At 39.4% G+C, this 10,275-nt stretch overlaps 1 long non-coding RNA gene across 1 annotated transcript; it reads left to right on the top strand.

Annotated features, from left to right (window-relative positions):
- The first annotated feature begins 8,438 nt into the window (after positions 1–8,438).
- LOC148017690 (uncharacterized) lies at positions 8,439–9,392 on the top strand. The gene is made up of 2 exons (XR_015687773.1): positions 8,439–8,923; positions 9,220–9,392. It is a non-coding gene; the product is annotated as an uncharacterized LOC148017690 (long non-coding RNA).
- Positions 9,393–10,275: the final 883 nt, after the last annotated feature.

Below are 10,275 nucleotides of genomic sequence, written 5' to 3'. Positions count from 1 at the left end.
ATTTTTCTCGGTCCCATTCTCCATATATGTTGAGGTGTGACATTGCAACTCGACGTGCTCGAAAAATACACCCTCGACAACGATCACACATGCATTTAATTTTCGTCGTAGCCATGCATCTCGATTATGAAGACGTAATGTTTCATCCTTACTTAAGGATGTGCTCATTGACTTATCAGCATGCACCGCACTAGGTGATGACGACAATATGATTAAACCAATTCATGACAACATCAAATTTGTTATTGATATATTTACATAAAAAATTCAAGTTGGCGTATTAATTATTCTAAGATCTCAATTTTAAATACACAAAACTTATCATAAATACATAAAAACTTATGATAAGAACTTACCATCAAAACTTATCTTAAAAACAAAAACTCATGATAAAAGCTAAATGCGCATCTATATCTGCATTTACATATGTGTCTAAATCTGCGTCTATCTGCGCGTCTAAATTCGCATCTATAAGCGCATTTACGTAAACTTAGACGCGCATATATACGTGAAAATAGATGCAAAAGTCAAAATTCAAAAGATACTTGAATCATTTCTTTTCAAATTGCGCCTTTTCTTTCCTGTGTTTTTTGCACGTTTTGAAGCTCGAGTTTAGCCGACATGCAGTCTACCTCCACTAGTCTCTTCATGCCTCACCTCCTCGTGACTGGCCTCTTCTTTCACTTCAAAGAGACAAGAGGGGAAAGAAGAAAGCAAAGGAGAGGAAGAAAGAGAGAACAAAAGAGAGGAGAACAAGAGGAAGAAGAAGCAAAGAGAGGAGACAACAAGCAACAAGCATCAAGGGAGAGTAACTCGCCAAGGAGAGAAAGAAGGAGAAGGAAGAAGTGCCACTACCCGTCCACACTAAAGACCCAAGGTGAGTCCTCTCTCTCTCTCTATCTCTCTCTCTATCTCTCTCTCTCTCTCTTTCTCTCTCTCTGTATTAGGATCTATGATTGAACTTCTTATAGCAAAAATAAATCATGGATGGCAGTTGTCGGATTGAAAGCAGCCGATTGAGTGCATTTGATAGCGCGTGTAGATTTCAGTATAGACGTAGACATAGACGCGCAGCTATGTTTGCTATCATCGCGTCTGTAGTCGCGACTCTTAGAGCGTGTATTCTACCTCTCAAACGCGAGAATACACGCGCTCTACCCAGAAGCTTTGACTTCACAGTCGTGTCTCCAAGCGAGTGTATTCTATATCTCAGACGCGAGAATACACGCGCTCTGCCCAAAAGCTTTGACTTCAGAGTCACGACTCCAGGCACATGTATTCTGTATTTCAAACGCGAGAATACACACGCTCTACCCAGAAGCTTTGACTTCAGAATCGCGTCTGAGAGCGCGTCTATGCTACATCTCAAACGCGGATATACACGTGCTTTGACCAAAGGGTTTGACCTCAGGGATGCATTTGAGAGCGTGTCTATCCTACATCTCAGATGCAATTATACACGCGCTAGCCAGATCTAATAAAAAATAATTTTTTATTTCTGAAATTGTACGAATTTGTCTTTTTCCTGTGTTTCGTTTGCAGATGTCGCATCCTGGTTCATCTAGCAATGACCCAGATTTGGATCGCATGAATGATACATTGGGCTTGTTTGACAGAGGGGTCAATGCTTTTTTTGGAGGTTTTTCTAGTAAGGAAGACTTCATGGGAGAGATGACTAGACACATTGATCGCTCTCCCACAGCAGACGAGGTGTTCAGCATCATGTCTGAAACGCCTCTGACGTCTTTGCCTGACACTGCTTTTCAAACACCAAATGTCCAAACTCCACTTGCAAGTACTCCAGGTGCACCACCTGTATATGCATAGGCTAAAGCACAAGCGTTAGCCGACGCACGTGCATTTGCAAAAGCACATGCATCTAGCGAGGCAGAGGGTAGTCGACAGAGAGAGAGAAGCGAGAGTCGAGGGGGAGGATGAGGCTTGTGTGGGGGTTGCCTAAGAGGTGGTGAGCGATCACCCTCACCAGAAGATCACGTAGAGGAGCCAGTATGCCAGTACTATAAAGTTACAGACACTGGTGGCATATTCCATGATGATGAAGGAAGGGATGTAATGGCGTACATGAGGAGCGTCATGCATGTGACGTATAAAGATTGTTTTGTTTACTTCAAGAATCAGAAAAGTGGCTTGTGGTAGGAGGTGTTGAGGGCAATCCATAGGAGGTACCCAAATCCAGAGGGTCAGCGATTCTCGGATGATTGGGGATGCACAAAAGTGAGGGACAAAAGATCCCACCTCATGACACACGGCAAGAAGTCACTACGGAGACAGGAGGAGGGGCGTGGAGCCTATAGCCAACCACCTATGTGCCACTGCATAGAGTGGAAGAAAGCCAAGAAAAAAGCAGCAAAGAAAGTGAAGAGTCACCAGCACGCAGAGGCGTGACACATCCAAATGGAAACCATGGGATCGTCGCATTACGGATCGGGCGGCAGAGAGTCATGGGAGGCAGAGTTTGTAAGTATATTTTGATGTCTAGTTTTTTAAAATTTATATTTCTTTCAATTTTTTATATAATTTTTTCTAATACATTATGTCTCATAATTGTTTGTATATATCATAATTGTTTTGCAGACTACTATCATTGGTAGGATACCTACTCATAGAGAGGTAGGTTACCATCGAGGCCATAACCGCACAGCCACATGGCTTCACTTCTATGAGGAGGGTCTCATCACTGAGGAGCAATACAACCGGGCTATGAGGATTCAATAGCCAGAGGAGGTATGTTTTTCTTACTTTCCTATTAAAATTATAGCTAATTATAACTTTTTCTTTGCAATTGTACATAAGCAACCTTGATCTTTTGTGTATGTAGGTGAACCCCGATGTGGAGCATAGCGAGGGGGCGGATAGCGACGCTAGTAGCCATGGTGGTGCTAGCGAAGATGTTTCTTCTTCAAATCCATAGAGGAGCACCATACCTCCTCTATGGCCTTGTTTTCTTGTATATCTATTATCCATCTTTGAGCCTACTGCTTGCAGCCACGCTTTAGGTCGCAAGCACTTAAACTCCCCATGTAAATGCGTTTTATCTATAATGAATACATGGATTTTTGTTTTCAATTCTCGTGCCTTAAAATCCATTGTGTTTTTCCCAAATGCACAATTTGATGTATGGGAGGGGGAAAAAAAACTTTTTTTCCAGTTATGTTCTCCGTGTCTATTTATGTGTCTAAATTGCAGAAAGCACGCGTCTATAGTCGCGTCTAAAATACAGAGTACACGCACTCATACACGCGCTACATAATTCAAATTAATAAAAAGAAATTAAATTATTATTTTTTAAATGAGATTTTTGGTTTTGCATTTGCATCTATTAGCGTGTGTAAAAGCGCGTCTATGAACGTGTTTATATGCCCGTCTAATTTTCCATGTAGATGCGCTGGTAAACGCACAAAAGAAATTAAATAAATAACAATTTTGGTTTTCATATGCGCTTGTATTCATGCGTGTATATGCGCGTCTACCGCGCGTCTTGGACACCCATTCGCTTTAATTCTATTTGACACAAAAGCAAACTTAAAAGCTAAAGCGTGCTATTTTGTAATTTGGGCTATTATTTGAGCTTGAAGATTATTAATATATGAAATACATGCTTTGTGGAGCGCTCACACAAGGCATGGGGGGAGATTGCACCCAATTGGTCTCTTGTTCATGTCGTGCAAGCTTTCTACATTGATTTGTGTGCAAAAAGTAGAGTTCTTTTGTTGTTGGGGACCTTTTGATGCTCACTACACGCGCTTACAGCATCCGATCTGTGCACCAAGATGGGCTAGTAGACGCGCCCATAATATTTTCTCTCAATTCAAAAATCACATCTAAAAGTGCATCTAAGAGGCCTTTTTGTTGTAGTGTATAGACACTTCATACCTAATTTCTCTTTCATAGCGGGACCATTGCATGATCTCACTAAAAAGAATGTAAGGTTTGTGTGGACGGATAAACAAAATGATGCATTCGAAAAGCTTAAAGAAAAAATTATTTCTCGACTAGTACTTGTATTGCCGGACTTGTCAAAAGCATTTAGGTCCAGTGCGATGCCTGTGGGCATAGCTTTGGAGCCGTGTTAACTCTAAGAAAGGCATGCAATGGCATATGAGAGTAGGAGATTACATGAGCATGAAAGGAATCTAGGCATCTATGAAAAATAGGTATTAGCTATAATGCATGCACTAGATACATGGAAGCAATATCTCTTAGGCACTCCGTTTATTTTGCATACGAACCATCAAAGTTTGAAATACTTTCTTACACAAACTAAACTAAATGATAAACAAATGAGGTGGGAAAATTTTCTTTCTCAGTTCAATTTTCATATTGCTCACATTGCTGGTAAGCACAACCAGATGGCCGATGCATTATCACGAAGGCCAAGATTAAATGCAATATCCATAACATCTCACAACAAGGATCATTCCGATATGATAAATGAGTATGCTATAGATCTGGAATTCAAGGATGTGATGTCCGCGTTTGCATTAGGAAAGAAAGTGGAACCATACGATGTAGAAGATGGTTATCTTCTCTATGGCAATAGGCTATGTGTTACACATAGTATGCGTGATAAAGTAATGTATGAATCCCATGCTTCTCCATATGTGGGACATCGAGGGATTCAAGCTAAGCTCAAAGGAGTAGAGATGTACTTTTACTGGCCAACCATGAAGACAGACATAACAGCTTATGTCTCTACATGCGTGGTATGCCAAAAGGTAAAGTCTGACAGAGGTAAACAATCAAGGTTGTTACAATCGTTGCCTATTCTTGATGCACCATGGGAAAGCATATCGATGGATTCCATCTTTGGATTGCCTAGATCTATTCAAGGGAATACAAGCATATGGACAATAGTTGATCGGTTCAGTAAGCAAGCGCATTTCATACTGATCAAAAAAACTATCAAAGCACACCATATGGCAACCCTCTTTATTTCCCAAATTTTTAAGTACCATGGTTTACCTAAGTCGATTGTTTCCAATAGAGATCTAAGAATGATGAGCAATTTTTGGAAAGGACTCTTCAAAAACTTGGGTACAAAGTTGAATTTCTCATCGCCATATCATCCCCAAACAGATGGCCAAAGTGAGATAGCAAACTTAACTATCATTGATCTACTAAAAGCCTTTGTCATGAAAGTACATCACTGAGATCAATGGGAAAAGTTTTTACCTATGGTAGAGTATGCGTACAATAATACCATACATAAGTTTACGGGTAAAACCCCATTTGAGATCGTAGAGGGAAGACCTAAGCTTCCATTTATAGTTAAGTATTTGGGCAATGTGTTTGCAGTGGACGAGTATAGCAAGGAAGAATCCTTTCAAAGGGTTAACGATGCTATATCCATCGCACAACAAAAACAAAAGATCACGGCTGACAAGCATAGACGCAAAGTGATCTTCAAGGAGAACGACTGGGCCTTGCTAAAGTTTTCCAATGCATGTCTAAGTGTAACTACATGCAAGGGAAAGCAAGGGCACCCAACGGGTCACTAGAAATACTATGCTAAACTAGCAAAAAGGTATTATGGCCCATTTCAAATTCTTAAGCCTATCAATGAGACGGCTTATAAGTTAAGGCTACCAAGGACATGGCTCATACATAATGCTTTTCATGTAAGCCTGCTTAAGCCTTACAAAGGGGATGCACCTATGCAACCCATAACGGAAGGGCCCCCAAAATTTTAAGATCAAGAAGAGATCTTACAGCCGAAAAGTATTCTTCAACATGAGAACAAGGTATTACGCAGTGGTAAGACTTTCAGGACGTATCTTATTAAGTTTAAGAGTTATCATTTTGAAGATGCACATTGGATGCAAGACCTTCAGTTAAAAGATAATTTAACTCTTGTAGATGGCTACAATAGACCATGCCAAGAATAAAGAAGAATCTTTCCTTAAATCCCTTAACTTTTGGTAAGCATAATAGTCTTTCTTTACTTTTTATAGAAGAGTCAAAATAGCTTAAATGGTTGCAAAGGACTTACTACATCAAAGGTTAAAGGTAAGTGCAGGTATGAACAAAGTTTAAATTGAATTTCTATTTCTTTTTAACGTTCATAAGTTTATATGTGTATACCATCAGGTGCTTGGGTGAGGTGAATAATGGGTGTGTGTGTGGGTCAAAGGACCCCAATTCGAGCCCTGGATGGTGTTGCTTGGTTAACTCATGATTATGAGTACTTTTTTTAAAAAAAGAAAAAAGTTTATATATGTATACACTAGTAATCAACTTGCAGCAGATTCTATCTCCCAAGTATCATGTAGATTTTGCCTATCTACATAGGAAGTGATAAGAGGCTTATATGAATGCATGCTAGAAATATGGCTGGCTTGCGGCAACTAAGGATCCCAAGTACCTAGTAGATATGGCCTATCTACTATGGAAGAGCAAGAGGTTAAGTTTGAGACATGCTTGCGGCATCTCCGGCTCTCAAGCATCCGATGGACTAGTCGTCCATTGTGAAAGATTGTCAACGGGTAAGAGGGATCTAATACCCAAAGGAAAAAGGACTAGGTATGACTTTATCTTCCTTAGCCCATAGTCGAGGATGACTATGGGGCAAGGAAGATTGTCAACGGGTAAGAGGGATCCAATACCCAAAGGAAAAAGGACTAGGTATGACTTTATCTTCCTTAGCCCATAGTCGAGGATGACTATGATTTTTAAGGGCGAGGTAATGTCATCAAAATTAATTTCTAAACTCCTAAAAGTATTTCTCTACCTTTTTTTATCAATTAGGTAAAAGAGAAAATAATAAAAAACAGAGGAATTGATTTTAAAGTTGTTTGATTATTTTCGATCGACTTGGAGACCACAAGAAATAATCAACAAAAGAGCTAGAATAATGTAAAACAAGTGATCTGGGCCACAACATTCGAGGTCTAAGGGTGGTGAATCCATGCAAGGCAAGACAATGGCCATTGGATCACTCCGACCAAAGATACAAGGCACTAGAAATCAATTTTTGCATTATTAGTGTCCACAAGAAATAATTAATTATTTAAAATTAATTAAAATTTAAATAATTATAATTATTGGTGGGGGCACTGTGACAAAGTTGGGAAAGCCCAAGGTTAATAAGAAAATTACCAGATAAATATTTGGAACTAGCAGTCAGAAAATATATGAGTTTTGATGCTAGCGGGACCCGCTTTGGGAACTCTCCAGGGCTACATGCAAAGGTAAAATGGACAAGGTATGACTCTAAGGTGCACGGGAAAGTGCCAATAAACGACAAGGTTGTCCAAGAGAAGTGGAAACTATCTTGGAACAGGAAACAATTCCATTTCCTCATGCACTAGTGTGTCAATTAGCCATAAAAGAATGAACGGTGTCTCAAAAATATTGTGAAGTCGTTTGGAAGGATTCACATTGACATAAAGGCACACAGAATGGATAAATAATGTTTAAAGGTATATGATTATACCAAATGTTAGAGAGAACAAGGGAAGCCAAAAAAAAGTTCTTGAAGGATGTCTAACAATTAAGAGATCCAAATTTTATCTTCAAGTAATGAAGTAATCAAACCTAGGAAATTGTTCAATATAGAGAAGAAAATGGTATTGTGCCATTCCCTAAAAAAGACATCCATAAGATGTACACAAGATCTTCCTTTTGAACTCATATCAATTTGGATCCTCAACTTTAAGCTTGAGCTAAAAAAAATTTAAATGTAAAATTCTCAATACCTTGTTCCTCAATAGATAACCTCCTAGGTTCCATCCAAACATCTCTTTGAGATCATTATGAAAATATTCCTCACCAAAGCAAGGAGAATTCGATATAATTCCCATAACTTTTTCCAACCAAGAGGTCAGGCAAACAAGCACACTTTTTTCACCACAATCAAATACATATTGATGAAATCTCAATTTTTAGTCCTTTTGGCCTTCATGTGCTATGGCCCAAAATGAAAATTCATTTTAGATATCAGTGGGAAGAATTTGATGTATGGTGGAGCTACCATCAATATCATGACTAGGCACACCATGATACAACTTTGTTTCAATGTTTCCAAAGCAATTTGATTCTAGGTGAGCATGACAAGTGAAAAAATTGGTCCCTTTTGGATTCTTTTAGTGGTTACTTTGAAACTCAGAGGTAATAATTTAATTTCAATATTTCTAGTGATGGAAATGATAATGTATGAATGTAATTACCTCATATTTCTAGAGACTATTTATATCACACGAGTCCAATATAAATGGTTTAAAAACACAAAATGTTCATAAAAGTTTACATGTCATTATCAGTTCACTAATATAATCTGATGCCCCCCCATTTGGGAAAAAAAAAAAGTTTACATGAATATACTTATAAGAGGGATAAAGGGTACGGACAATAGTTCGGTGAACGAACCTTAGGACAAGGCAAATGGATCGCGGCAAGTTGCAAGCATACGACACGCGGGCGGCGGCCCGTGGGCTTTTACAACTAAGAAAAAGGACAAGACACCATTCTCTTTCTTCTGGTGGAGTCTGCACTAGTACTTTGGATCACACCATTCTTAGAAAAATAAAAAGAAAAAAGACACCATTAGCTTTCTTCTACTCTCCACAAGACCCCATTCGACGTGTCTCCATCTTCGTTTATAAGAACACACACAGGCATCGTCGCTCTTCACCATCACCCTTCTTTTAGACACCTAATAGCCTCAGTAGCCATCATGAAGTTCTACTTAGCTATGCTCACCATCGTCGCTCTGCTATCTGCCGCAGAGGCCTGCAAGTGCGGTGGCAACTTCCCGGCCACCGCTGCCTGCTGCAAGAACGTCGGAGGAGCCGTTTCCGGCAAGGACTGCCCCGCCAACCAGATCAGCGAGAGGCTCAGCAACTTCGCCCGATGCTGCCACTATCTGGGTTCTAAGTCCGACTGCCGCTGCCCCATCGGTTGTTAGGTAATTCATAGGGCAAGGAGAAAGGCAAAGTGTGCGAAGAGAAGCACGGAAAGCCTCTTAAGAATTTTAGCATTAGACGCTTTATTTGATTTTCTGTTTGTGTTTTTGGAATATTGTGAAGAGTAAATGGGAGGACCATGCGAAAGTGATGTTACTTTGTTTTAGATGTTACCATGATCAGCAAAGTTTTTTTTGGGTTATCTAATAGATTTAGAGCATTCATCTATATGACCAAGAGCTATCCCATTTTATGGTGACTTTAGGCAAGGAATCTCATCAAGTTATGTGGTTGTCAGGTATTGTAGCATGGCGGGAACTACTTGTGGATGAGTAGCCAGGCCATGCGGCATCAGCACATCCCTCCCCACACATCGCCTTCCCCTTTCCTTTCCTAAATCTATGTACCATGTGGCATCAGCACATGCCTCCGCCCCTATTGCTTTCCCAATAAAATAAATCATTTTGTCAAGGAGTTAGTAATGTACTTCTCTCTCTCTCTCTCTCTCTCTCTCTCGTTTCTTGTTTAGCAATGGCTACTTGTTGCCCAAAGGGGCTAGCTTAGTTGGAAGAGGGTTGAGCTTGCATCACCAAGGTGGTGGGTTCAACCACCATAGTCTGCGTAGTCACTTCAACAGTGGCAACCAAATCTACGTTTCTTGAAAAGTTTTGAATAGTTGTTTGTTCATAAGATTGAATAAGTGATCTCCTCCTCCCTCTCAATGTTTCCCTTCGTGTTGTTTGAGGGTTGCAAATTCTCTCAGCCTTTGAGAAAGATAGCATCAACTCTGACCTCATTTTCTAGCCTTTCCTTGCCCCTTTTAAGTTAACAGGAGAGAGAGTCTACTCCTCCCCCAAAGCTATAGTACTCCTCTTGATTATTTTAGCATTCACAACTTTAAAAATCAACTTCAAGGAGGAGGGTTTTATGCAGTTCAATAGTCATTGTTTTTAATTCATTTCTTAAAATTTTAGCAAAGTTTCCTTTTAGCAAAAAGTTTTATTCTTCCATTGAATATCAAAATTCGTTGAGGTGAATTGCAACTGTAAGGATAATTAATTTCTTTTCATGCATTAAACTTTACCTTACCATGTGGACAAGTACTCCAAAGTTGAAATATATCCAAGCTTTAAGGTCAATGCTATATTTTGTGATTAAACCTTAGGGTCCAATTAATTATCGTTTTCCCTATGCACAAATCAAGCATTCCTTTATGATGTGAACTTAATACCAACCATATTGTGATTACAAGGAATCAAAGCAACATAACTAATTATGAATGTGATTGACCAAAGCATTATGTATCAACATGTAACGTAACCAACATGACTATAAGAGGTACATCATTTGGTAA

The sequence above is a fragment of the Lygodium microphyllum genome, chromosome 21 (genome assembly GCF_053477565.2).
Source record: "Lygodium microphyllum isolate KBCC chromosome 21, Lygodium_microphyllum_v1.1.10, whole genome shotgun sequence".
Taxonomy (NCBI): domain Eukaryota; kingdom Viridiplantae; phylum Streptophyta; class Polypodiopsida; order Schizaeales; family Lygodiaceae; genus Lygodium; species Lygodium microphyllum.
The sequence above is the reverse complement of the archived record's forward strand: the minus strand, read 5'-3'. Positions and strand labels throughout refer to the sequence as shown.